Source organism: Salvelinus fontinalis, chromosome 11, assembly GCF_029448725.1.
Source record: "Salvelinus fontinalis isolate EN_2023a chromosome 11, ASM2944872v1, whole genome shotgun sequence".
Classification (NCBI taxonomy): domain Eukaryota; kingdom Metazoa; phylum Chordata; class Actinopteri; order Salmoniformes; family Salmonidae; genus Salvelinus; species Salvelinus fontinalis.
In genome coordinates, this window is record NC_074675.1 from 17,965,801 (window position 1) to 17,993,471 (window position 27,671).

The window sequence follows — 27,671 nt, forward strand, 5'->3', positions numbered from 1 at the left end:
CATCAAGTATCTCTCTGTTATTTGCTCTGTTCATCTTTCCCTCGATCCTGACTAGTCTCTCAGTCCCTGCATCTGAAAACATCCCCACTGCATGCTGCCACCACCATGCTTCACCATAGGGATGGTGCCAGGTTTCCTCCAGACGTGACGCTTGGTATTCAGGCCAAAGAGTTCAATCTTGATTTCATCAGACCAGAGAATCTGGTTTGTCATGGTTTGAGAGTCTCTTGGTGGTTCCAAACTTCTTCCATTTAAGAATGATGGAGGCCACTGTGTTCTTGGGGACCTTCAATAGTGCAGACACTACGGACAATTCCTTTGACCTTACAGCTTTGTTTTTGTCCTGACATGCACAGGGAACTGTGGGACCTTATTTAGACAGGTGTGTGCCTTTCCAAATCATGTCCAATCAATTGAATTTACCACAGGTGGACTCCAATCAAGTTGTAGAAACATCTCAAGGATGATGAATAGAAACATAATGCACTCGAGCTAACTTGAGTCTCATAGCAATATGGTCTGAATACTTACGTAAATAAGGCATTTCTGTTTATTTTTTTATATATTTGCAAAAAAATAAATACAAAACCTGTTTTCGCTTTGTCATTATTGGGTATTGTGTGTATATTGCTGCGGATTATATATATTTTTTAATCAATTTTAGAAAAAGGCTGTAACGTAACAACATTTGGAAAAAGTCAAGGGGTCTGAATACTTTCCGAAGGCTCTGTAAAATCATTCAAATCTGAACCAATTTTCTATGTAAATACACAAAATAGAGGAATAGCTGATAGGCAATGGAGGCCAGATGCTTCGTTGCGCATTAAAGAACAGTTGAAGATACGCAGCTCAAAATGCTCCCCTATTGATCTTGTTTAGGGACCAGGACATGATCCTACCTAGACTACCCTACAACAGCACAATCTAATTAAGAAATTGCATTACTGTTTTCAAGTGAGTACAGTTGAGTAGGCTGTAAACTGCAGTGAAAATTACATTTGTCATACTTTCTGCTACCGCATGGCAAACGGTAGTGATGCACCAAGTCTGGAACCAACAGGACACTGGCCTGAACAGCTTTTACCCCCAAGATTGCTAAATATAATAAACAAAAATATAAAAACGCAACATGTAAAGTTTGTCCCATGTTTCATGAGCTAAAATAAGCAATCCCAGACATTTTCCATACACACAACAATATTATTTATCTCAAATTTTGAGAACTAATTTGTTTACATCCCTGTTAGTGAGCATTTTATCCTTGGTCAAGATAATCCATCCACCTGACAGGTGTGGCATATCAAGAAGCCGATTAAACAGCATGATCATTACACAGGTGCACCTTGTGCTGGGGGCAATAAAAGGCCACTCTAAAATGTGTTTTGTCACACAACACAATGCCACAGATGTCTCAAGTTTTGAGGGAGCGTGCAATTGGCCTGCTGACTGCAGGAATGTGAGCTAGTCCGTGGTGATCGGCGATCCCTCAACCTTCTATCCTGTTAGCCCTGTGTGGCATCAACAGTCTCAAAAAAAACAAGCTGAAATGGTAAAGTCGATATCCACAATTATAAACTCAGGGTTGCTACAATTGTTATTTATGGTGGTATTATGTTAGAGTACATTTTATGAGGGTGGGGGGGTAAGCATTTTTTTTTTACAGTACCTTTCACATACTGTATGGGCCACAACACTCCTCACAAAGGCACTAAAGACAAAATTGTAGTAACCTGTTCATGCTGCTTTGTGACAACCGCAGCCAAAACATCTTCCATTATTCAACAATCCCATCTAACAACTCCCCCGCAGAGTTACTCAACATCCCTCCTCCTGTTCGGTCTAAACTGACCAAAAAGTCAAAGGCAAAATGCTTGGCTGGAGTGATGTCAGTGTGCAGAGTTCCGAAGAGCATCCGGGAAAGTCTTAGACACAGTTGATCCCTGGCCTGGAACGCCCTTGGATAGGTCAGAGGTCACCGTGGCTTTGTCTCAACCAACCAGCTATTGTTGCTGGCCATAAATGTCGGCATAAATAACGGAAACCCTGGTCTGGCTGAGCTAACGGCTGTCATCCATTTAGGATTTCACCCACGATCCATAGTGTCCTCTCCCCTCACTGGAACACCTCGTCCAGGGTAGAGGGGTGGACGTCAGTGGACTGCAGGCTCTGGAGCAGCCTGTGGACTGTAGCGCTCCTCCCCTGGCTCTGCTTCCACTGGATCAGCCCTGCTAGCACCTGCCCGTGCAAGCTCAGAGGGTGGTCGGCACGGCAACGGTACAGCGCCTCCGTGGAGAGGCCCAGGTCGAGGAGAACCGACTCCCACACCGATCCGAGACGGGATGCCAGCCGGGACAACTGTCTGTCGGACGGGACTGCTCGGAGCGTCACCTCTGGAATGTTCCACTCATCTTTGGAAGGGAAGGAGGGAAAGGTGGTGGGTATGCATGAAAAGAGGGAAACACAGAGAAGAGATGGGAGGAGGAGAGGTGGAGTAAGGAAAAGGTGAAGGGAGAGATGGGTGGAGAGAGAGACAGTATCAATTTCCATTTAAGAAAAACATGTCGCTGATTCATTGTGATGTAATGCTACAACAATTTGTTGTGAAAATAAGACTAGACGTTATGTAATTCCGTGTCCATTTATTGGATGTGAAAGGAGGAGGGAAAATACTTCCACAGAGAGTGAACGTCACAATGCCATCGTGTTTGTTTACTTTTCAGGGTCTGAGTGACGGAGAAAAGGCGTGTTTTTAGGAGTGTGTGTAGGCCTGCATGCTTTCGAAATCAGCTTGTCTGATAATGACGTCCGTTTAGGAGAGAGGGAACGAGAGTGAGATAGGCCTAGAAAACAGAGCGATATAGTGAGATATTGTGGTGTTTTTTTATCTTTTTTTATCTGAACGTGTTACATAACAGAGGTGGGCAGACCAGGAACACTGTTCCTGGAAACCACTTTTTATAATAGAGTCAGACCAAAACCACATCAAATACCAGGTCATCGTCCTCTGCCTGAGAGGAGGTGGGGAGATGGAGAGCAGAGCAGGCAGGTTTTCAAGTATATTTTCAATTGTCCTCCAGTTCTGTAGACCTAGGCTACACACTTCCCCCACCCCCTTTACATTTCTCTCTCCCTCTTCTTTCAACACCAATCTTCTCTCCACAATATCCATCTATCACAAATCAGATTTCCATCCAACCTTTTTATGCGAGTAAAGTACATGTCGGGGGAAAAAATGCCACGACAGGCCTGATGAATGCAGCAAATGTCGGTAAACTTTCCAAATGTCGACAAAACAAAATACGCTAGACAAGGTGGGATCATTTTGTGTCTAAAATTAATTATGTGAGAAACGGCGGTGGAAACACATTTGCACGCAAATATTGATATAATAGCCCTCATATCGAAGTAAACTTGGAGTGACGTGGTATGTCCTGTGGTCCTCCCACTACAACTCAGGAAAGCCTACAGTTCATTAGGCTACAGATGAAATAAGTGATGAACTTCACAGGGTGGTGAAAGTGCACAGAGATGATCTTGATGGTCCTTTCCAATAAATATCTAGGGTCTTATTCTGGTGACGTGATTATCGATGCTTGGCTGCCGTTTAACAAATAAAAATAATCTCATCATGTAGGCTGGCCTGCCCACACTGTATCTGAGAGCTGTTGACTAGAGCACACTTGCCAAAACCAGAATGGTCACATTAGCTTATTGTGCCACATCCATTGGAGTTGAAAACCCATTTACCTTGTATTTTTTTTATTTGTCATATGGGAATTTAACCGCAATTTTTTTTAAAATGTGCACTGGGCTATGTCATCACGCACAACCTATGTGCACTGGGCTATGTCATCACGCACAACCTATGTGCACTGGGTTACGTCATCACGCACAACCTATGTGCACTGGGCTATGTCATCACGCACAACCTATGTGCACTGGGCTATGTCATCACGCACAACCTATGTGCACTGGGTTACGTCATCACGCACAACCTATGTGCACTGGGCTATGTCATCACGCACAACCTATGTGCACTGGGCTACGTCATCACGCACAACCTATGTGCACTGGGCTATGTCATCACGCACAACCTATGTGCACTGAGCTATGTCATCACGCACAACCTATGTGCACTGGGCTATGCCATCACGCACAACCTATGTGCACTGGGCTACGTCATCACGCACAACCTATGTGCACTGGGCTACGTCATCACGCACAACCTATGTGCACTGGGCTACGTCATCACGCACAACCTATGTGCACTGGGCTACGTCATCACGCACAACCTATGTGCACTGGGCTACGTCATCACGCACAACCTATGTGCACTGGGCTATGTCATCACGCACAACCTATGTGCACTGGGCTACGTCATCACGCACAACCTATGTGCACTGGGCTACGTCATCACGCACAACCTATGTGCACTGGGCTATGTCATCACGCACAACCTATGTGCACTGGGCTACGTCATCACGCACAACCTATGTGCACTGGGCTATGTCATCACGCACAACCTATGTGCACTGGGCTACGTCATCACGCACAACCTATGTGCACTGGGCTACGTCATCACGCACAACCTATGTGCACTGGGCTATGTCATCACGCACAACCTATGTGCACTGGGCTACGTCATCACGCACAACCTATGTGCACTGGGCTATGTCATCACGCACAACCTATGTGCACTGGGCTATGTCATCACGCACAACCTATGTGCACTGGGCTACGTCATCACGCACAACCTATGTGCACTGGGCTACGTCATCACGCACAACCTTTTATCTGCTGGAAACAAGTCAAAACAAGTCAATCTGCTGGGAAAATGTGCATATTGTTTTTATATGCAGATTTAAGAATATTTGCTTGGAAAGAACCGTTTTGAATACCCATTACCAATCTCTCTCCCCCTCTGGCCGAAGGGAATGGGATATCGGCTATGTGGCTTGTGCGCCGCAGTCGCCTCGCCTCAAAATACAGCCAGTTGTTTGTCACCTATGGATGGTCTTCTTGCACAGCCGGTAAGGGGCTGAGGGTAGTAGAGCAACTGTCCTTAGAGAGGGTATCAAAAGGGTGCACACATGGAGGTGACAGGGTTTGCATGGTAAACAAACATGCTTTGGGGACAGCTGTATATCATGCATTGTATGTATAGAGCAGGTCAAGGTCCAGCCACGTTACGTTCAGTTCAGCAGGTATGGTGGAACCAAGGACACAGATGGATGTGGGGCTGTTATGAGACGGTATAAGGAGGTGTACGTTCAGTGAGTTCGGGGGCAGTATGGCGTGTAAATAGCCTAACAGTGGTCTCTCCTCCGCACCCTATTCCCCAGCTCTCATCCCTGTTTAGGCCTATAACCCCAATGCCCTCCCTCCCGTTAGTCCCTCTGCCTCACTCCCCAATCACGCTCTCCTTCCCTTCCACAATTCAATCTATCCTCCGTGCCTCCCTCTCTAGTTTAAGGTAATCTTTCACTCTCATTCCTCTCCCTCCACGGGGCTGATAGTGCCATTTGCTCTCTTGACCCCTCAGACAAAAGAGATCACTGTGCCAGCCTGTGTCACTGCACTCCGAACCCCCATACAAGAGGATTTCATAACCCTGCCCAACTCATCACAGAGTACGCATGTACACACACACACAGGTAAAAGGGATTTTCCAGGTGAATAAAAGAAGTAACATAAAGTAAATCAATGTGGTTTAATCCAAGTTGCAACAGGGAGATACCTCCAGCACAGAAGCAGAGAAGCAGGCCATTATAGTCTCGTCTCACAGCACCAATGTTCTGTAAAAAAACAGCTGAGAGGCTTGTAGGAAGTCACAACATCAGCTGCTACAGAATCACACTGTCCCAGAATATAATAAGAATCAGTGTCCTCGGTCCTTGTACCGCCAGTCTGGCGTCAATCACTCTCAGATATGAACAATCCATAACATTCAGTATCAAGTCTAGTGACCATCAACTAGTACACAAATGAGTGTCCCAAATAAAACACTGGAAATCATGTGTATTACACTAAAGGAAAACATAAATGATAAGCATTGTGTTCATTTTATTAATCAGACCCCCTCCCCCAACCCACACACACGCATCCCAGCGCGTGTAAACACACACACAGGGCCAGGCCCGTGACACGTCTGGCGAACTAATGGTTGTCATCCAATTAATGGACAGTTGAGAACTCACTGAGGCGCGATGAGGCCAACACAAACGCCCCCCCCCCCCCCCCCCCCCCCCTCCCCTATTGAAATGATATGGGCAAGCAGCTCAGAGGGACAATTAGGATTTCATCCACGCCATCATCCGCTATGGGAATCCAACATACTGAGGGAAGAAAATAGAGTTTGAGCTAATACTGGGAGACATGGGGGGGGGGAGTAATTGTGAGTGTCTAACTCCTATAAGCTGGAGGAGGGAGTTCCGTGTCCAAAAGGTCACGGGTGGTCATGTGTCGAGTTCCCAAAAGAGTGGCTGACAGAGAGCTGCCAAACATGACACTGCAGGTCACTGATTCAAAGTTAATGAGAGTAGGCGCTCTAACGCTCCCGTGACATTGGTCATTCATTTATGATTGCATTGCACCTGATAGTGTGTGAGCCCACTTTCTTTTTCAAAGATCTTCCATTGGTCAACATTTCTTACTATTGAACAAGACGTATTATGGGATAGCTAGCAGCTGACACACTAGGCTAAGCAACTCAAACCTGGGTAACAACGCCCGGAAACACCCTTAACACAGTGTCATAAATAAACCCCCCACAGAGACAGGAGGACTCTGAAGCATATCATGTTCCCTAATGCATGCCAAGAACGGTTTGGCCCAACCAAGCCAGGCCTTCATCTGTTCGCTAACAAAGGACACACACACACACAGAAACTCAGAGGGAGGGCACACGGGGAGAGAGTGACAGGGCTATGTGAGAGTAAACAAATCCTTTTTCCTTGAAAACCCATTTGCTGAAAGGCGCATAGGCTAACAGTTAAGATGCTGGGAGGTTTTGAGAAATAGGCCTTCACTGGAGAGACTAGGTCGAGAGAAATAGAGAAAGACTAGGTCGAGAGAAAGAGAGAGAGACTACGTCGAGAGAAATAGAGAGAGACTAGGTCGAGAGAAATAGAGAGAGACTAGGTCGAGAGAAAGAGAGAGACTAGGTCGATTGAAAGAGAGAGAGACTAGGTCGAGAGAAAGAGAGAGAGACTAGGTCGAGAGAAAGAGAGAGACTAGGTCGAGAGAAAGAGAGAGACTAGGTCGAGAGAAAGAGAGAGACTAGGTCGAGAGAAAGAGAGAGACTAGGTTGAGAGAAAGAGAGAGACTAGGTCGAGAGAAAGGGAGACTAGGTCGAGAGAAAGAGAGAGAGTAAGTCGAGAGAAAGGGAGACTAGGTCGAGAGAAAGAGAGAGAGTAGGTCGAGAGAAAGAGAGAGACTAGGTCGAGAGAAAGGGAGCGCACGAGAGAGATTGTAGCCAAATAAGGAGCTGTGGGAGAAAAAATAAACTGACGAAACGGAATACTTTCCTAGGAATCACCTCTTTATGAGAAAAGCAGGCGTCCAATCTTACCTTCTCTCTCTCACACACACACACACTGATGAGGAGGGGGGCAGGGCATGCTAACATGTAACTGAAATAAACCAGAGTATTTAGAAGTGTATGAGGCCATTGGACAGTAGTCCCGGTAGGTAAGGGGTGTGTAGCGATGCCTAGTTTATTCTACATAGTAAAAACCGAAAGAAACCAACATCACCATGCTGTATCCATATTTTAATAACCAACTCATTCAGATCCATTCATCTAAGTTCAAACAGTTCCATTCATTTTTGCTCGATTCCATTTTTATCTCAGTTATTAGCGCTTACACTGCAACGTAATAACGAAGGGATGAACGATGACTAAAAGCCTGAACCCAAACCCTGAGTAGGCAAAGAAAACAATCCAAAAAGGTACAGGACTCTCGCCAAACTACCTTGTTCATGGCTAAACAGACCGACAGAGACAAAGTGAGTGGGAGTAATGTGTGTGTGTGTGTGTAACCCCTGTGTGGAGGCCTAAAATAATCATGATTTTTCTCCTCTTGCTCCGAGGGGCTTTTTCCAGGAAAGTTTCCCGTGTCCTCATGGGACTCTGATGTCTTGTCAGGACACAAATGTTTGGTTCTGCCTTTTTAAAAATGTTTTTAACTTGAGGACTTAAAATGACTTGATGGAAGCCAGTGTAGCTGTTTTGCCAGTTGGGCACAGTCGGCCATTTAAACTAGCTGTACAAGCAGCTTCTTAAAACAATTCATCACAATGTACTGTATGCTTGTACCAACCGCATTTAAACGTAGCCTCCACAATAATGAATGTTATATTTTTTATAAAACATTTAAGCTGGTCCTGGCTAGGGCTGTTGGCACTGCGGTCAGTGACATTTCCATAATTCATTGAGTGACACTACCTTCAGCTAAACAGAATCTCTCACCACCCTGCATTTCCATCTCCTCCTCTCTCCTTTATTCCCATCTTGAGCACATCAGTTCATTGAAGTATGTTTCTCTGCGAAAACATCTTACTATTTATGTTCCCGAACAGATTTAAGCACTGGGTAGCTGCAGGAACAAGGTTGGAGAGCCCATGACAAACAGAGTTTGGGCGGAATTTCACCCGTTGGGCAGCGAGAGCATGCTCCTCAAACAGTGGTTGGTGTGTGGAGTGAAATAAATGTTCTATATTGATTTCTCAGCTGCTCATATTAAGCACATGCGCTGCTATAAAACTGATGTAGCAAACAAAATGGACCGGCCGGAAAGCGCAGGGCCTCCATTTACTATTTGAGTGCATACAGATGACATTTTTTCACCTGCCCTGGTTTCTGTTCCTGCCCATTTCATAAATGGGCCATTCTAAATCTAAATTCATTTGACATTAGTAAAGACAAGATTAAATTGACAATAGTCTGATGGGTGAAAATATGATCACTTGAGAGAACAGCTGTGCAGCCTGAGGCAAGAGGCTCTGATTTCTAAGACTTTAAGGTTTGTATCATTCACAACTAAAGTTGCCAAATAACTCTGAATCTAGCAAATACGATCTGTTTCAAATGATCACTTTTTTGCTAGTTACTTTAATAAAATATATATATTTTTAACCCTTTTCCTCCCCAATTTCATGATATTCAAAATTGGTACTTACAGTCTTGTCCCATCGCTGCAACTCCCCTATGGACTCGGGAGAGGCGAAGGTCGAGAGCCATGCCTCCTCCGAAACACGACCCTGCCAAGCCGCACTGCTTCTTGACACACTGCTCGCATAACCCAGAAGCCAGCCGCACCAACGTGTCAGAGGAAACACCGTACAACTGGCTACCGTGTCAGCGTGCACTGCACCCAGCCCGCCACAGGAGTCGCTAGTGAGTGATGGGACAAGGACATCCTTGCCGGCAAAACCCTCCCCTAACCCAGATGACGCTGGGCCAACTGTGCGCTGCCAAATGGGTCTCCCGGTCACAGCCTGCTGCGACACAGCCCGGGATCGAGCTGTGAAGGGAGGGCTGGGAGGGCTGCCTTAAATCTACGTCATCGGCGCCCAGGGAACAGTGGGTCAACTGCCTTGCTCAGGGGCAGAACGACAGATTTTTACCTCGTCAGCTCGGGAATTCGATCCAGCAACCTTTCGGTTACTGGCCAAACACTCCTACGCACCACAACCACTTCATATGCGCACTCGCTCTGTAATGAACAAAATATCCTTCCTATTTTATTCAAATCATTCTGTTCACCTGAAATACATTTTCTTCATTACATCATTTCTCTTTAGACCTGACTAAAATAAATAATGGATTTATTGTGGTGGTGTATATTAAACTGATTCAGACTTTTTTTTAAATGTAGATGTACCAAAGGCAGCTTTTATGCGTGGAGGCCTGGCAACACTAAACCTGTTTATGTTAACTAACGGTCAATTAAACTTGATACAGGAAGTCTTTTGCAGGACAATAACCGTCTGACAAAAATGTCATGACCGCCACAGCCCTAGTCCTGGCCGTGCGATTGGTCGCCTGGCTACCTCTGAGCGGAGCAGCCGGCCCCTGACTCTAATGCTTCACCGTTCAAACGGGAAGACACTCCTCCTGCCAAGATTCCTGGAAAGCAGACGGCAGGCACAACCCTTGGCAATGCACGGCCATGGAAAACAAGGCAGCAGCACACGGCACTCTCCCTCTCGGCCTGTCCCAGCATGAATTTACTGCTCTTTATCAGGACACACTATACAATGCCTTCCAAGTTTACAGCTTTAACTCACACTATCCCCTCCATGAGACAAATAAATACGCTCCTAAGAACAAGCTGCAATGAAGAATACAGTTAAGCTCTCACTTAATCATGCCCTGGCTAAACGTGCCAAATAGCCTAGATAAGATCCTTCTAAGAACAAGCTACAACGACTTAGCAAGAATATATTTTTTTACTCTCACTATACAAAGCTCTAAACATGCCAAATAGATAAGTTCCTTGTACGAACACACTACAATCTGTTTGCTGGCCAGGATTGTACCACTGTAGGTTGTCGTCTTGATAATTCGGTGTATGACATTAACATGTTTTCAACCCCACAGGAGATATTATTTTTTTTTTAAATAGGACCATCTAGATTAGATAATGTTACTGACGGTCATATCTGATCACCATGGCAACAGGTGACTTTGTAACAGTGTGAGAAGAAACATTTTAGTCAAACGTCTTCAAATCTGCTCCCATTTCAGCCATAGCCTCCTGTACATGATAGGGTAGGCAGCAAGGTTTCCGTTAGCCGGTAAATGCTGGCTTTTGGCCGATAAAAATAAATAAATGAAAAGCCGATAATGTTGCCGGCCAAATTGTCCGGGACAAGGCAAAAAATCCCTTGCAAAATAATGCTTTTCATTCATTGTTGGAAATACCAGTCCATTTACCCCAACTTCAAAGTCAAATATACTAATAGGCTAATAAATCCTCAAGCTTCTTGGAAATTAGTGTCGAGAGTAGGTGCTTCTATTTTTACTCGGGCAAAAGACACAAGGTCCTCATAAGGGACTTCTGCTAAGTGTACCCTGACTGGATAAACATTTGTGAATGTGTTGATTATCCCCGTTTCCAGTATACCCGCCGAGAGGGGATTCTTTCTCCAAAACAAGAGTAAAGATTACCTCAAGAAGGCACCTTCAGAGGACAAAGTAACGAGGCTGATGCACATCGCAAGCTGCTCCAAGGAGTTGGACAGTGTTGACTTACCAACTGCAGCAGCTCACTTTGAGCAGGCCAAGGTTTGGCACAAATGCAAGTAAATTTGAGGCAAATTGTGTTAGGCCGGCCCTATCCTAGCAGTTCTGCTGCCGCCCTAGGCAAGATCATCAAATGCCGCCCATGTGTCAAGTATAGTGTACAGATTTGGAATGTATTAATTAGAGGTTGACCGATTATGATTTTTCAACGCAGATACCGATACCGATTACTGGAGGACCAAAAAAAGCCGATGCCGATTAATCGGCCAATTTTTTATTTGTAATAATGACAATTACAACAATACTGAATGAACACTTATTTTAACTTAATATAATACATCAATAAAATCTATTTAGCCTCAAATAAATAATGAAACATGTTCAATTTGGTTTAAATAATGCAAAAGCAAAGTGTTGGAGAAGAAAGTAAAAGTGCAATTTGTGCCATGTAAAGAAACTAACGTTTAACTTCCTTGCTCAGAACATGAGAACATATGAAAGCTGGTGGTTCCTTTTAACATGAGTCTTCAATATTCCCAGGTAAGAAGTTTTAGGTGGTAGTTATTATAGGAATTATAGGACTATTTCTCTCTATACCATTTGTATTTCATATACCTTTGACTATTGGATGTTCTTATAGGCACTTTAGTCAGTTTAGCCAGTGTAACAGTATAGCTTCCATCCCTCTCCTCGCCGCTACCTGGGCTCGAACCAGGAACACATCGACAACAGCCACCCTCGAAGCAGCGTTACCCATGCAGAGCAAGGGGAACAACTACTCCAAGTCTCAGAGCGAGTGACGTTTGAAACGCTATTAGCGCGCACCCCGCTAACTAGCTAGCCGGTTACACCAGCCTAATCTCGGGAGTTGATAGGCTTGAAGTCATGAACAGCAGAGCTGCTGGCAAAGCGCACGAAAGTGTTGTTTGAATGAATGCTTACGAGCCTGCTGGTGCCTACCATCGCTCAGACAGACTGCTCTATCAAATCATAGACTTAATTCTAAACATAATAACACACAGAAATATGAAACGTAGGTCATTAATATGGACGAATCCAGAAACTATCATCTCGAAAACAAAACGTTTATTCTTTCAGTGAAATACGGAACGGGTGGCATCCATAAGTCTAAATATTCCTGTTACATTGCACAACCTTCAATGATATGTCATAATTACGTAAAACTCTGGCAAATTAGTTCGCAATGAGCCAGGTGGCCCACACTGTTGCATATACCCTGACTCTGCGTGCAATGAACGCAAGAGAAGTGACACAATTTCACCTGGTTAATATTGCCTGCTAACCTGGATTTCTTTTAGCTAAATATGCAGGTTTAAAAATATATACTTCTGTGTATTGATTTTAAGAAAGGCATTGATGTTTATGGTTAGGTACACTTTGGAGCAACGACAGTCCTTTTTTGCAAAATGCGCACTGCATCGATTATATGCAACGCAGGACACGCTAGATAATCTAGTAATATCCTCAACCATGTGTAGTTATAACTAGTGATTATGATTGATTGATTGATTGTTTTTTATAAGATAAGTTTAATGCTAGCTAGCAACTTACCTTGGCTTCTTACTGCATTCGCGTAAAAGGCAGGCTCCTCGTAAGGAAGGTGGTTAGAGCGTTGGACTAGTTAACAGTAAGGTTGCAAGATTGAATCCCTGAGCTGACAAGGTAAAAATCTGTCGTTCTGCCCCTGAACAAGTCAGTTAACCCACCGTTCCTAGGCCGTCATTGAAAATAAGAATGTGTTCTTAACTGACTTGCCTAGTTAAAAAAATAATAAAAAAATAATAATAAATATATATATATATATATATATATATATATATATATATATAGTTAACCCACCGTGTTACCAAGTGCTACTGAATAGCCTCAACTGGAGTGCACCAATTGCACATGACAGTTATAGTTTTAGTTTTATTATTTATATATATATATATATATATATATATATATATATATATATAAAAATAAAACTATCGGCAAAATCGACATCCAAAATTACCGATTTCCGATTGTTATGAAAACTTGAAATCGGCTCTAATTAATCGGCCATTCCGATTAATCAGTCGACCTCTAGTATTGATAGACTAGAATAATGACGTGCGTCATGTGCAATTGGTGCACTCCAGTTGAGGCTATTCAGTAGCACTTGGTAACAAAACATCGTTGCCAACTACTCACATCGGAGAGTTGCAATCACTAGGCAGCCAACTGCCGACATTAGGAAACAGTTGTTATCATTTAGCCACGTACACAGAGTATACCAAACACTAGGGACCAAGGTGTCAAAGGCGTTCCACAGGGATGCTGGCCCATGTTGACTCCATTGCTTCCCACAGATGTGTCAAGTTGGCTGGATGTACTTTGGGTGGTGGACCATTCTTGATACACATGGGAAACTGTTGAGCGTGAAATATCCAGCGGCGTTCCATACCTCATTCAAAAGCACATACATCTTTTGTCTTGCCCATTCACCCTCTGAATGGCACACACAATCCATGTCTCAATTATCTCGAGACTTAAAAATCCTTCTTTAACCCGTCTCCCCTTCATCTACACTGATTCGAAGTGGATTTAACAAGTGACATCAATAAGGGATCGTAGCTTTCACTTGGATTCTCCTGGTCTGTCTATGTCATGGAAAGAGAATGTTTTGTATACTCTGTGTATATCACACATGACATGAGTATTTTACCACGATATTTAAAATTATAATAATCATAACATTTATTATCATCATCCAGAAGCACTGTAAAAAGCGATAATTTGATCTTTGGAAACAAGTGCTTTCATAAATGCATGGCGTGGGCCTCATTTCACTCAATGAACCAGTCTGAACTAATTCGATTGCCGGTTTTATAATTTCTGGACTTTGTTTATTAGGCCTAATTAAAATGCTCATGTCTAGGCTAAACTAAATGAGGCCTAGATTGTAAATGAAAACAGCTGTGCTTTGGTATTTATTCATTAAAATGTTCGTACAAATAGCCATCAGGACAGGTCTTTCGCAAGTTATATTATGCACATTTTGAAGTTGTGTTGTATTACTGTGTAGGTGACATGTTCTTCTTGGCTAAATGTTTTCTTTCTTTTAAACGATATACATTTATGATTAATAGCAGGGATGAAGATGCCAAAGCATATGTTTTATTTTCAATAAATCATGTTGGTATAGGAACATTGTTTATACTTTACACGCTAATTTCTATTCTGTTATGATTTACGATAAACAAAATTTAGATTTTGAGCACCTTGGCTGGACGCCCTAATGCGTTATGCACCCAACACATATGGATGTCCGGTAAATTTCTGGGATGTCCGGTAAATTAAAGTCACGTTGTCCGGCACCAAAGTTTCCTGACGGATACCCTGGTAGGCAGCTGGTCTAATTCTCCTGTCCTCCTGTTAGATGCTGTTCTGTGTAAAATATAGTCTACACAGCACTGGCTCTTTACAGGCAGTGCAGGAAGAGGTAAAGCTCTAACGAAATGTTAAGTCATGGTGAGAGGACATATTGTACCAGCATCTATCCAATCAGGTGCTGACAGGAATCCCTTACTGGTGGAGACCAGAAACCATGGTAACCTGTGAGCTGATTGAGGGATGCATGTTTTCTGTGTCACTCTGCGTGAGCGGAGGAGCAGGAGGGAACAGGGAGTGACAGTATATGTTCCAAACAAATACAGTGGTGGCAATAAAACTTATTTAAGACACCCGTGTGTGTGTACTGGGTAGCGAGTGAAGCAGGGACGAGGTAAGGGTTATTGAAAAACAGATAATACCATCACATGGTATCCAAGGCAACCCACCAATGTCATCTGTTGCCATCATAACAGGAGCGGGGGAAGCGGGGGATAAAATCACAAAGCACATCCATACATTTATGTGAATTAGGCCAAATGATTCAGTGAGAAGTCTGTATAAAAGAATACATGAAATCCTTTTCAGGCTAAATGATCCTTTTCAGAACGCCAGACTCTCCCCACTGTGCTCATTCAGGTAGAATAAAAGCCTTTAGAAAGTGAAGGCTCTCGTCCTCTCCTCCACCTGAAACACTCTTCTCGCACTCAGTTCCCTACGCTGCTGCTTCTAGGAAATCTGAGAGCAGATTCTTTTCTCTTTGTTTCCCCCTCACTGTCCATCCCCCCACATCTATTTATTACAATCTGTACAGTGAGTGGGGGGGATCCAGCACAAGAGGGCGAGAGAGAGAAATAGAGAACAGACAAATGGCTTTGATTAAATATTTTTCCTAGAAAGGAGGATGCAGTGTGTGCCTGACCTCAGTGCTTCGAATGAAAACAGCTGTCGGTGAAACCAGGCCTTTGAGAAACTCGACACACTCACAACCTAGACAGTCCTAAAAACAGACTTTTCCCCTCGCCATTTCCCATTTTCTGCACGGATACTGTACATTCACAATAAATATTAAAGCTTCCAGTTATACTGTATATGCTTAGGCCTATATGTGTTCTACATCATCACATGTTGAAATGTCGAAATGTTTAGTATCTGCCAAGGAAAAAGTTAATTTGTTTGGTCCAAAAAATTCATACAAGAGTATAGATTGGCGATACGGCCCCAAAAAAACATCTCCATTTTTACATGTCGTATATGTACAGTGGGGAGAACAAGTATTTGATAACCTGCAAAATCGGCAGTGTTTCCAACTTACAAAGCATGTAGAGGTCTGTAATTTTTATTATAGGTACACTTCAACTGTGAGAGACGGAATCTAAAACAAAAATCCAGAAAATCACATTGTATGATTTTTAAGTAATTCATTTGCATTTTATTGCATGACATAAGTATTTGACCTGCAAAACCTGCAAAATCGGCAGTGTATCAAATACTTGTTCTCCCCACTGTATATGTCGATTTTGTAAATGATCTGGCTTAAATAAACTTTGTTGCACAATTAAAAGATCAATACACTATTTCAAACTGTCAGGAATATTCAAATGAATTCAGTGCATGTGAAAGTATACCTAGGCTAACTATAAGCCTTCCACAACCATAAGACCCACTAATAACCTGCTTATAACCTGACTCTTTTTCAGGCTTTCATGAAAATACAATTTTTGTAACAAATTTATCAGAACCATGCACATCCACTAATAATTTCTTGCAGCAGGCATTATAAAAAATTCTAACTCTCTCAAGCACAAGCCCACGTGCTTTATACTTCCAAGTCGAGCCAACGTTAATCTATTTGCTTTCTAACAAGGTAGAAGAACAGTTGAACTGCTATGAATACACCCTCTGGTCCGTCTCCAACTTTTTGAACAACACAGCCTGTTCACTTTGTTTAGATGTTGAAATCAAGTCTCTTACCTGGATAAGAATATGCTTATTTCTCAGAATGAGATGCCAATTCCTTATATAAATGTGTATTTTGCTCGTTGCACATTTATAAAAACACTAGACAGCTAGCATATAAAAGTCTGTGGCTAAAAAGCTACTAGCGGTACATGGCACCACAATATCACACGCGGCAGAAACTGAGCATACATTTCCCATAACATGTTCATTGATACTCTCGTTTTAGTAGGGTCTGCTCTGTTCAACATTTTGGTAGTTGAGACATAAAAAGGCTATCATTAGAAAGGTCATCTATTACAGTCAAATAATGTCAGAGTTTCGGTGTCGATATGACCGATTATGTTGGCCCAAACCTCAAATGCAAAAAGCGAGTTTAAGCTGCTTGCTGTGAGAGAGGACTTCGTTATCTTTCGTATTTGTTGTGAGTGGCAGGGGGAGGGGCTTGGTGTCTGTGAGAGTGGGAAGGTACACAGTGCACACAGCATAGAAGGAGCCTAGACCAAAAAGACACAGAACGCTCATAAAAACAAACAAAAAATAAAAACCTAGATTCTTGTGATACAATTGTAACGTCGCGCTAAAATAAATTCAAATAAATTCGATACGTCGCCCAGCCCTACACAAAAGTAGTAGTGGCCCTCAGTCCTCTGATCCTCATTACTGATTGGGTCAGTAGTCTGCAGACATTACAACACAGTCGACTAACGTCATACCAACGTCATTCATGTCAGCTAGCTACTGGAAACCACGTAGTTTAATTCCATGAAATAGAATTTGGAATTTAAATAAATTCATGAACAGAATTGATCAATTCATGAATACTTGGGGATTCCAACAAGGCATCGAAAAAAAAAAAAAAAATTTACTGAATGAAACCATGGTGTTTTGGTTGTATTGGTGGCCTTCAGATAATGACAGGCACGCCAGTGACCTCCAGGATGGTTTTATAATGAGTCTGACTTTTTATTCACAAAAAAGTTGCATGCGAGAGAAAAACATGAGGATCGATTTAATAAAACAGAGCTAGTCACCACTGACATCACCGCTTGGCATGGCACCTGCTTGGCATCCTTTCGCAAGGAACTATAAGGCAGTGCGTATGGCTCAAGTACATCACTGGGGCTGAGCACCCTGCCACCCAGGACCTCTATACCAGGCTTTGTCAGAATCCCCTAAAACTGGTCAAAGACTCCAGCCACCCAAGTCATAGACTTCTCTCTGCTATCGCACGGAAAGCAGTATCGATGCATCAAGTCTGGAACCAAAAGAACCCTGAAAGCTTCTACCCCCAAGACAGAAGACTGCTAAATAGTTAGTGCGAAAAAGGTCAATGCAGATTTAACTAACTTTGTGACTCATCACATATGCTACTGCTTCTGTTTATTATCTGTCACTTTATTACTATACTGAACAAAGATATAAAACACAACATGCAACAATTTCAACAATTTTACTGAGTTACAATTCATATAAGGAAATTAGTCAATTGAAATAAATTCATTAGGCCCCAATCGATGGATTTCCCAAGACTGGACAGGGGCTGAGCCATGGGTGGGCATAGGCCCACCCAATCAGAATTCGTTTTTCCCCACAAAGGGCTTTATTACAGACGGAAATAGAGCTGCCCGGGTGGCTGGTCTCAGACGATCCAGCAGGTGAAGAAGCCGGATGTGGAGGTCCTGGGCTGGCGTGGTTACACGTGGTCTGCGGTTGTAAGGCCGGTTGGACGTACTGCTAAATTCTCTAAAACGATGTTGGAGGCAGCTTATGGTAGAGAAATGGACATTCAATTATCTGGTAACAGCTATGGTGGCGATTCCTGCAGTCAGCATGCAAATTGCACACTCCCTCAAAACTTGAGACATCTGTGGCATTGTGTGTGTGACAAAACTGCACATTTTATAGTGGCCTTTTACTGTCTCCAGCACAAGGTGCACCGGTGTAATGATCGTGCTGTTTATTCAGCTTCTTGATATGTCACACCTGTCAGGTGGATGGATTATCTTGGCAAATGAGAAATGCTCACTAACTGGGCTGTAAACAAATTTGTGCACAACATTTGAGAGAAATAAGCTTTTTGTGCATATGGAACATTTTTGGGATCTTTTATTTCAGCTCACGAAACATTGGAACAACACTTTACATGTTGTGTTTATATTTTTGTTCAGTATAGTTATATTTATACATCTCATTGTTGGAAAAGAGCCTGTAAGTAGGCCTACGAATTTCATTGTTAGTCTTAGGGCTGTGACGGTCTTGGAATTTTAGGTTAAGGTAATTGTCCAGGCCAATGTACATCGTCGCCAACATAACAGTTCATGGGGGGGGGGGGGGGTTAAAAAAGGGAGATGACAATTCAGTTTGTACTCTTGTTTACATGGATATGCATCTGAATAAAAACCTATTTGAAACAAGCCATTACACTTCGTTATTATGATTCAGGTTATTACGCATAAATATTAAACAAATTGAGAAATGCCAGGTTGGAGAGAAAGTCACATTTTCGTATTGAAACAACATTTCATATTGACACAATAAAGATATGCCTACCTTGTCAGCTTTTCAGCATATAATTTCTTTAATACAGTCCTATTTACATTTTTAAATGTAACCTTTATTTAACTAGGCAAGTCAGTTATGAACAAATTCTTACTTACAATGACGGCCTATGTAACAGTATAACTTTAAACCGTCCCCTCGCCCCGACCCGGGCGCGAACCAGGGACCCTCTGCACACATCAACAACTGACACCCACGAAGCGTCGTTACCCATCGCTCCACAAAAGCCGCGGCCCTTGCAGAGCAAGGGGCAACACTACATCTAGGTTTCAGAGCAAGTGACGTAACTGATTGAAACGCTACTAGCGCGTACCCGCTAACTAGCTTGCCATTTCACATCCGTTACACCTACACCGGCAAAACCCAGACGACGCTGGGCCAAATGTGCGCCGCCCTATGGGACTCCCAATCACGGCCAGTTGTGATAAAGCCAGGATTCAAACCAGGGTGTCTGTAGTGACGCCTATTACACTGAGATGCAGTGCCTTAGACCGCTGCGCCACTCTATAGGCCTATATTAAAAAGATGAGAGTCCAGACAGGCTACTTTAGGAAGCTTTCTGAATGGACAAATAGGCCTATAGAGAGAATCAGTCAACTCTCACATACACACCCCTGTAAAAGCACCTGTCAATCAAAGACAACAGCATGTGTCAGACGCAAGAGCAAATATGACTAATTTCATTAAAACTTTTTTTTTTAAACGAGGCCTACCTTAGGCTTTCTGAAAGCAGGCTAATGAGTTGACAAGGAAAATATGAAGGGGACGAGCTATGCTATAGTATAAAGATGAAATTGACCATCATTAAAATAGAATCAAATCAACGACCATAGCCTATTTATCAGCGACAATGATTATCAAGGGGGAGTGTGTTGGAAAGATTTTTCAAATACTGTGAGGAACTATTATAATTTGAATGGATGTAAAAATACCTTTTTTTATGTTTTTAAAGACTGAAAAGCCCAACTTTTTAGTGGTGGTGAGTTAAGACAATGGGCACCTTCCTACATTTGCAGGCCAGGTACTTCTTCTATACATGCTCAGGCGCACACGCTCCATCAAAATTAAGAGGACTGAGAAACCAGACATATGCTCATTGCTCACGTCGAGCACGTAACTGATGTTATGAAATAAACCCAAACAGGGTTCTCACAAGCGTAGCAGGTCGTGAACTATACAAACAATGCTTCCACTCCGAGAATGATAACGCTAAATGATGAATTAATACATGCATAAACAGAAATGAAGGTAACCAAATGATAGGGATTTAACAGTAAATCGCCTGTTTTACAAACAGTAGGCTACCAAAATGGCATTCATAAAAGTGCATTGGGGGCCCGACACTGTATTGCCTAGGCGACTATTCTACTTTGTAGGAGGGCGGAAATTCGGCCAGGCCCGGGCCTGATCAGCGTTGATTAGTCTATAAATTAAGAAAAGATTCCGTATCAAATTATACCATGCCAGGTTGGAGAGAATTGGCGCATTGTCCATTTGACACAACATGAGCGCATTATAGGCCTCAGACCCAGAACAACCTTGTCGACTTCAGACGAATCCAACATTTTTTTAAAGAATACCAATTTATTTACTTACTAGCAAGCAATGAAAATGTGCATTGTATAAAATAGTGCCATAGCCTATTGCGCTCTACACCCCCCTGCACATCTAACAGATTAACTGCTGGAGCATCAAAGCACTGTTGGAAAGAGGAGATGTAGAAAGTTTAAAGAGTAACTTAGCTAAATAATTGCTCATAATTATCAGTGAAAACTGCTATTAGTTCAAATGTATCTACATGAAAATAAAATTAATAAATTTTTTTGGGGGTTTATCCTAAAATGAATGTGGGCCTATGTAACGTCCTGACCAGAGTTCTTATGTGTTTTGCTTGTTTAGTGTTGGTCAGGACGTGAGCTGGGTGGGAATTCTATGTTGTGTGTCTAGTTCGTCTGTTTCTGTGTCCAGCCTAATATTGTTCTCAATCAGAGGCAGCTGTCAATCGTTGTCCCTGATTGAGAATCATATATAGGTGGCTTGTTTTGTGTTGGTGATTGTGGGTAGTTGTTTCCTGTCTTTGTGTTTTGTCTGCACCAGCTAGGACTGTGACGGCTAGTTTGTTTTGTCATTTTGTATAGTGTCTTGTTTTGTGTTAATTAAATCATGGAAAATTACCACGCTGCACATTGGTCCTCAGATCCTTCTCGCCTCTCCTCGTCTGAGGAGGAGGACGACTTAGACTGCCGTCGGAACCACCCACCAAACTCGGACCAAGCAGCGTGAGTACGAGCAGCAGCGGCCCACTACACAGGAATCCTGGACATGGGAGGAAATTCTGGAGGGTAAAGGACACTGGGCTCACATTGGAGAATATCGCCGCTCTCTGGAAGAGATGGAGGCAGCTAAAGCCCAGGAGCGGTGATATGAGGAGGCAGCATGGAAGCGTGGTTGGAAGCCCGTGAAGAAACCCCAAACATTTCTTGGGGGGGGAGGCTAAAGGGTAGTGTTGCGAAGGTAGGTAGGAAACCTGCGCCCACTTCCCATGCTTACCGTGGAGAGCGGGAGTACGGGCAGACACCATGTTATGCGGAAGAGCGCACGGTGTCTCCTGTACGTGTGCATAGCCCGGTGCGGGTTATTCCACCTCCCCACACTGGCCGGGCTAGATTGAGCATTGAGCCAAGTGCCATGAAGCCGGCTCAACATATCTGGCCTCCAGTACGTCTCCTCAGGCCGGTGTACATGGCACCAACCTTACGCATGGTGTCCCCGGTTCGCCAACACAGCCCAGTGCGGGTTATTCCAACTCACCGCACTGGACGGGCTACGGGGAGCATTCAACCAGGTAAGGTTGGGCAGGCTCGGTGCTCAAGGGAGCCAGTACGCCTGCACGGTCCGGTATATCCGGCGCCACCTTCCCGCCCCAGCCCAGTACAACCAGTGCCTACACCACGCACCAGGCTTCCAGTGCGTCTCCAGAACTCTGTTCCTCCTCCACGCACTTTCCCTGTGGTGCGTGTCTCCAGCTCAGTACCTCCAGTTCCGGCACCACGCATCAAGCCTCCTGTGCGTCTCCAGAGCCCTGTACGCACTGTTCCTTCTCCCCGCACTCGCCCTGAGGTGCGTGCCCTCAGCCCGGTACCACCAGTGCCGGTACCACGCACCAGGCCTATAGTGCGCTTTGAGAGTCCAGCGTGCCCTGTTCCTGCTCCCCGCACTAGCCTTAAGGTGTGTGTCTCCAGTCCGGTACCACCAGTTCCGGCACCACGCACCAGGCCTACTGTGCGCCTCAGCAGGTCAGAGTCGCACCGTCTGCCCAACGCCGCCTGTACTGCTCGTCTGCCCAGCACCGTCTGTACTGCCTGCCTGCCCAACGCCGCCGGCACTGCTCGTCTGCCCAGCGCAGTCTGAGCTGCCTGCACTGCTCGTCTGCCTAGCGCCGTCTGAGCCGTCTGAGCCATCCGTCTGCCCAGCGCCGTCTGAGCCGTCCGTCTGCCCAGCGCCGTCTGAGCCGTCCGTCTGCACAGCGCCGTCTGAGCCGTCCGTCTGCCCAGCGCCGTCTGAGCCGTCCGTCTGCCCAGCGCCGTCTGAGCCGTCCGTCTGCCCAGCGCCGTCTGAGCCGTCCGTCTGTCCCGAGCCATTAGAGCCGTCCGTCAGTCAGGAGCCGCCATAGCCGTCCGTCAGTCAGGAGCCGCCAGCCAGTCAGGAGCCGCCAGAGCCGCCAGCCAGTCAGGAGCCGCCAGCCAGTCAGGAGCCGCCAGCCAGTCAGGAGCCGCCAGCCAGTCAGGAGCCGCCAGCCAGTCAGGAGCCGCCAGCCAGTCAGGAGCCGCCAGCCAGTCAGGAGCCGCCCCCCAGTCATGAGCCGCCCCCCAGTCATGAGCCGCCCCCCAGTCATGAGCCGCCCTACAGTCATGAGCCGACCTACAGTCATGAGCCGCCCCTCTGTCCGGAGTTGCCCCTCTGTCCTGAGCTACCTCTCTGTCCTGAGCTACCTCCTAAATCATGTGGGGGCCTTGGGGAGGATTCTTAGGCCAAGGTCGTGGGCGAGGGTCGCCACTCAAAGGACGCTAAGGAGGGGGACAAAGACAGTGGTGGAGTGGTGGCCTCGTCCTGCGCCGGAGCCGCCACCGCGGACAGATGCCCACCCAGACCCCCCCCCCTTGTGTTTTAGGGGTGCGTTTGGAGTCCGCACCTCAGGAGGGGGGTACTGTAACGTCCTGACCAGAGTTCTTATGTGTTTTGCTTGTTTAGTGTTGGTCAGGACGTGAGCTGGGTGGGAATTCTATGTTGTGTGTCTAGTTCGTCTGTTTCTGTGTCCAGCCTAATATTGTTCTCAGTCAGAGGCAGCTGTCAATCGTTGTCCCTGATTGAGAATCATATATAGGTGGCTTGTTTTGTGTTGGTGATTGTGGGTAGTTGTTTCCTGTCTTTGTGTTTTGTCTGCACCAGCTAGGACTGTGACGGCTAGTTTGTTTTGTCATTTTGTATAGTGTCTTGTTTTGTGTTAATTAAATCATGGAAAATTACCACGCTGCACATTGGTCCTCAGATCCTTCTCGCCTCTCCTCGTCTGAGGAGGAGGACGACTTAGACTGCCGTCGGAACCACCCACCAAACTCGGACCAAGCAGCGTGAGTACGAGCAGCAGCGGCCCACTACACAGGAATCCTGGACATGGGAGGAAATTCTGGAGGGTAAAGGACACTGGGCTCACATTGGAGAATATCGCCGCTCTCTGGAAGAGATGGAGGCAGCTAAAGCCCAGGAGCGGTGATATGAGGAGGCAGCACGGAAGCGTGGTTGGAAGCCCGTGAAGAAACCCCAAACATTTCTTGGGGGGGGAGGCTAAAGGGTAGTGTTGCGAAGGTAGGTAGGAAACCTGCGCCCACTTCCCATGCTTACCGTGGAGAGCGGGAGTACGGGCAGACACCATGTTATGCGGAAGAGCGCACGGTGTCTCCTGTACGTGTGCATAGCCCGGTGCGGGTTATTCCACCTCCCCACACTGGCCGGGCTAGATTGAGCATTGAGCCAAGTGCCATGAAGCCGGCTCAACATATCTGGCCTCCAGTACGTCTCCTCAGGCCGGTGTACATGGCACCAACCTTACGCATGGTGTCCCCGGTTCGCCAACACAGCCCAGTGCGGGTTATTCCAACTCACCGCACTGGACGGGCTACGGGGAGCATTCAACCAGGTAAGGTTGGGCAGGCTCGGTGCTCAAGGGAGCCAGTACGCCTGCACGGTCCGGTATATCCGGCGCCACCTTCCCGCCCCAGCCCAGTACCACCAGTGCCTACACCACGCACCAGGCTTCCAGTGCGTCTCCAGAACTCTGTTCCTCCTCCACGCACTTTCCCTGTGGTGCGTGTCTCCAGCTCAGTACCTCCAGTTCCGGCACCACGCATCAAGCCTCCTGTGCGTCTCCAGAGCCCTGTACGCACTGTTCCTTCTCCCCGCACTCGCCCTGAGGTGCGTGCCCTCAGCCCGGTACCACCAGTGCCGGTACCACGCACCAGGCCTATAGTGCGCTTTGAGAGTCCAGCGTGCCCTGTTCCTGCTCCCCGCACTAGCCTTAAGGTGTGTGTCTCCAGTCCGGTACCACCAGTTCCGGCACCACGCACCAGGCCTACTGTGCGCCTCAGCAGGTCAGAGTCGCACCGTCTGCCCAACGCCGCCTGTACTGCTCGTCTGCCCAGCACCGTCTGTACTGCCTGCCCAACGCCGCCGGCACTGCTCGTCTGCCCAGCGCAGTCTGAGCTGCCTGCACTGCTCGTCTGCCTAGCGCCGTCTGAGCCGTCCGTCTGCCCAGCGCCGTCTGAGCCGTCCGTCTGCCCAGCGCCGTCTGAGCCGTCCGTCTGCCCAGCGCCGTCTGAGCCGTCCGTCTGCCCAGCGCCGTCTGAGCCGTCCGTCTGCCCAGCGCCGTCTGAGCCGTCCGTCTGTCCCGAGCCATTAGAGCCGTCCGTCAGTCAGGAGCCGCCATAGCCGTCCGTCAGTCAGGAGCCGCCAGCCAGTCAGGAGCCGCCAGAGCCGCCAGCCAGTCAGGAGCCGCCAGCCAGTCAGGAGCCGCCAGCCAGTCAGGAGCCGCCAGCCAGTCAGGAGCCGCCAGCCAGTCAGGAGCCGCCAGCCAGTCAGGAGCCGCCAGCCAGTCAGGAGCCGCCAGCCAGTCAGGAGCCGCCCCCCAGTCATGAGCCGCCCCCCAGTCATGAGCCGCCCCCCAGTCATGAGCCGCCCCCCAGTCATGAGCCGACCTACAGTCATGAGCCGCCCCTCTGTCCGGAGTTGCCCCTCTGTCCTGAGCTACCTCTCTGTCCTGAGCTACCTCTCTGTCCTGAGCTACCTCCTAAATCATGTGGGGGCCTTGGGGAGGATTCTTAGGCCAAGGTCGTGGGCGAGGGTCGCCACTCAAAGGACGCTAAGGAGGGGGACAAAGACAGTGGTGGAGTGGTGGCCTCGTCCTGCGCCGGAGCCGCCACCGCGGACAGATGCCCACCCAGACCCCCCCCTTGTGTTTTAGGGGTGCGTTTGGAGTCCGCACCTCAGGAGGGGGGTACTGTAACGTCCTGACCAGAGTTCTAATGTGTTTTGCTTGTTTAGTGTTGGTCAGGACGTGAGCTGGGTGGGAATTCTATGTTGTGTGTCTAGTTCGTCTGTTTCTGTGTCCAGCCTAATATTGTTCTCAATCAGAGGCAGCTGTCAATCGTTGTCCCTGATTGAGAATCATATATAGGTGGCTTGTTTTGTGTTGGGGATTGTGGGTGGTTGTTTCCTGTCTTTGTGTTTTGTCTGCACCAGCTAGGACTGTGACGGTTAGTTTGTTTTGTAATTTTGTATAGTGTCTTGTTTTGTGTTAATTAAATCATGGAAAATTACCACGCTGCACATTGGTCCTCAGATCCTTCTCGCCTCTCCTCGTCTGAGGAGGAGGACGACTTAGACTGCCGTTACAGCCTATTTAAAACAGTCATTGTATTCAATTAGTGTCACAGCCCTAGTTAGTCTGTGACACTGTTTACAAAGCATGTGACGGATAAAAATGAGATTTGGAGCGACATTCAATTTCAAAGCTATTTTGTATAGTTTCTCAGACTACAATGGATTTCTATGTTTTTAAGAGTTAGAATTTCGGATGGATGCCATGTTGACACCAAACCAGAATGGTATTGTTATGGAATGTATGTGCAAAGAAGGAAAGCCACATTTTTTTGCGTACTATGCAGACATATTGCAGTTATTGTGCAGATATATTGCAGGGCAATAGGCATAAAACTGCCAACAAATGTTAGAACCATAGAATTATGGGAATTAAGGGACTTTTCCACCCACGCACTACGCCTTTGAAACTCCCTTCCTGACAATCTCAGGGATGGTCAACATGTTGGTGCATTTAAAACAGGCCTTTAAGACTAATCTCTATCGGCTGGCCTACCTTTCCTCCTATCTAATTATTGCTTTCTTTATATGGTTATATATTTGAACATTTCTGTTCTTTATATTATCAAGTTTACTTATTACTATTTTTTTTCTAATTGACGTTTTATTTTATACACTTTTAGATTATTCTTGTATAGTAAAAAGTTCATTATTACTATTAATTATTTAGAGAAATTATATTTCTATGGTTACAACCATGTCCTACTACTCGAGTTCCTGCACGTCTTATAGAATATTAGCACTAAAGTTTTGCAGAGTTCACATAAATATAAACAGTTCCTACACTAAAAAATAAGTGCCAACACTGGTTTGAACTTTTTACTGTACAAATGAAGAGCCGCTGACAATCTAGCCTATAACGTTAGTTTGACGTCAAACACTTGGCATCAGACTCACCTGTTGGACTTTGCACAGGCACATTGGGTTGCTCCAAATCCTGGAGTAACTTGTCTCTCACCCAAGTGAACTCTTCCTCCAGGGAATTCAGAAATGTACCAAACGCCCGCGGACCTCGGGTGGGAAGGATATCCAGCAGTCTCAACGTCTTCTTCTTGTTGCCTATTTGGGACTGAATCTCGTCCACCTGACTCTCTAATGTTCTCCTGGTACAGGAATTGAACTATGGTGTCATCAATTAAAATTTGGTTGGACAGGTCCAGCCGGTGTTTCCTGAGTATTTCTTTGTGCCTCGGGTCCATAGTTGTTGTGAAATAACTAACTAGTCGTACCTAATGTCTATAAACATTTATTTCGTTAAACTAACCCGCCATATCCAATAATATTTATTGGCTAACGTTAGCCATTTTACGTTAGCTAGCCAGCTAGGTCGCCTTCATGTGATGTTTGGTTTGCTGCTAACGTTACGCTTCGAACACACCGACTGTGTCATTGCGTTTCGATACACCAGAATTACATTCATTTCCAATGGAACGCTGCGTTTGCCTTGCAGCATTGCGTTGCAGAGGCAGTTGTAATGCGTTCCGTGTAGTGAATATCAAATTGTATGCGCAGACTTACTTGACAGAAAGTAGCAAAATGTGAATGTTAAATTTTTGTTGCACACATATCCAGTAAAAAAAATGTGGGATTA

At 45.6% G+C, this 27,671-nt stretch overlaps 1 pseudogene; it reads right to left on the reverse strand.

The window, feature by feature from the left end:
• Positions 1-532: 532 nt before the first annotated feature.
• Positions 533-27,510, reverse strand: LOC129865212 (death domain-containing protein CRADD-like; annotated as a pseudogene).
• Between the last annotated feature and the right edge of the window lie 161 nt (positions 27,511-27,671).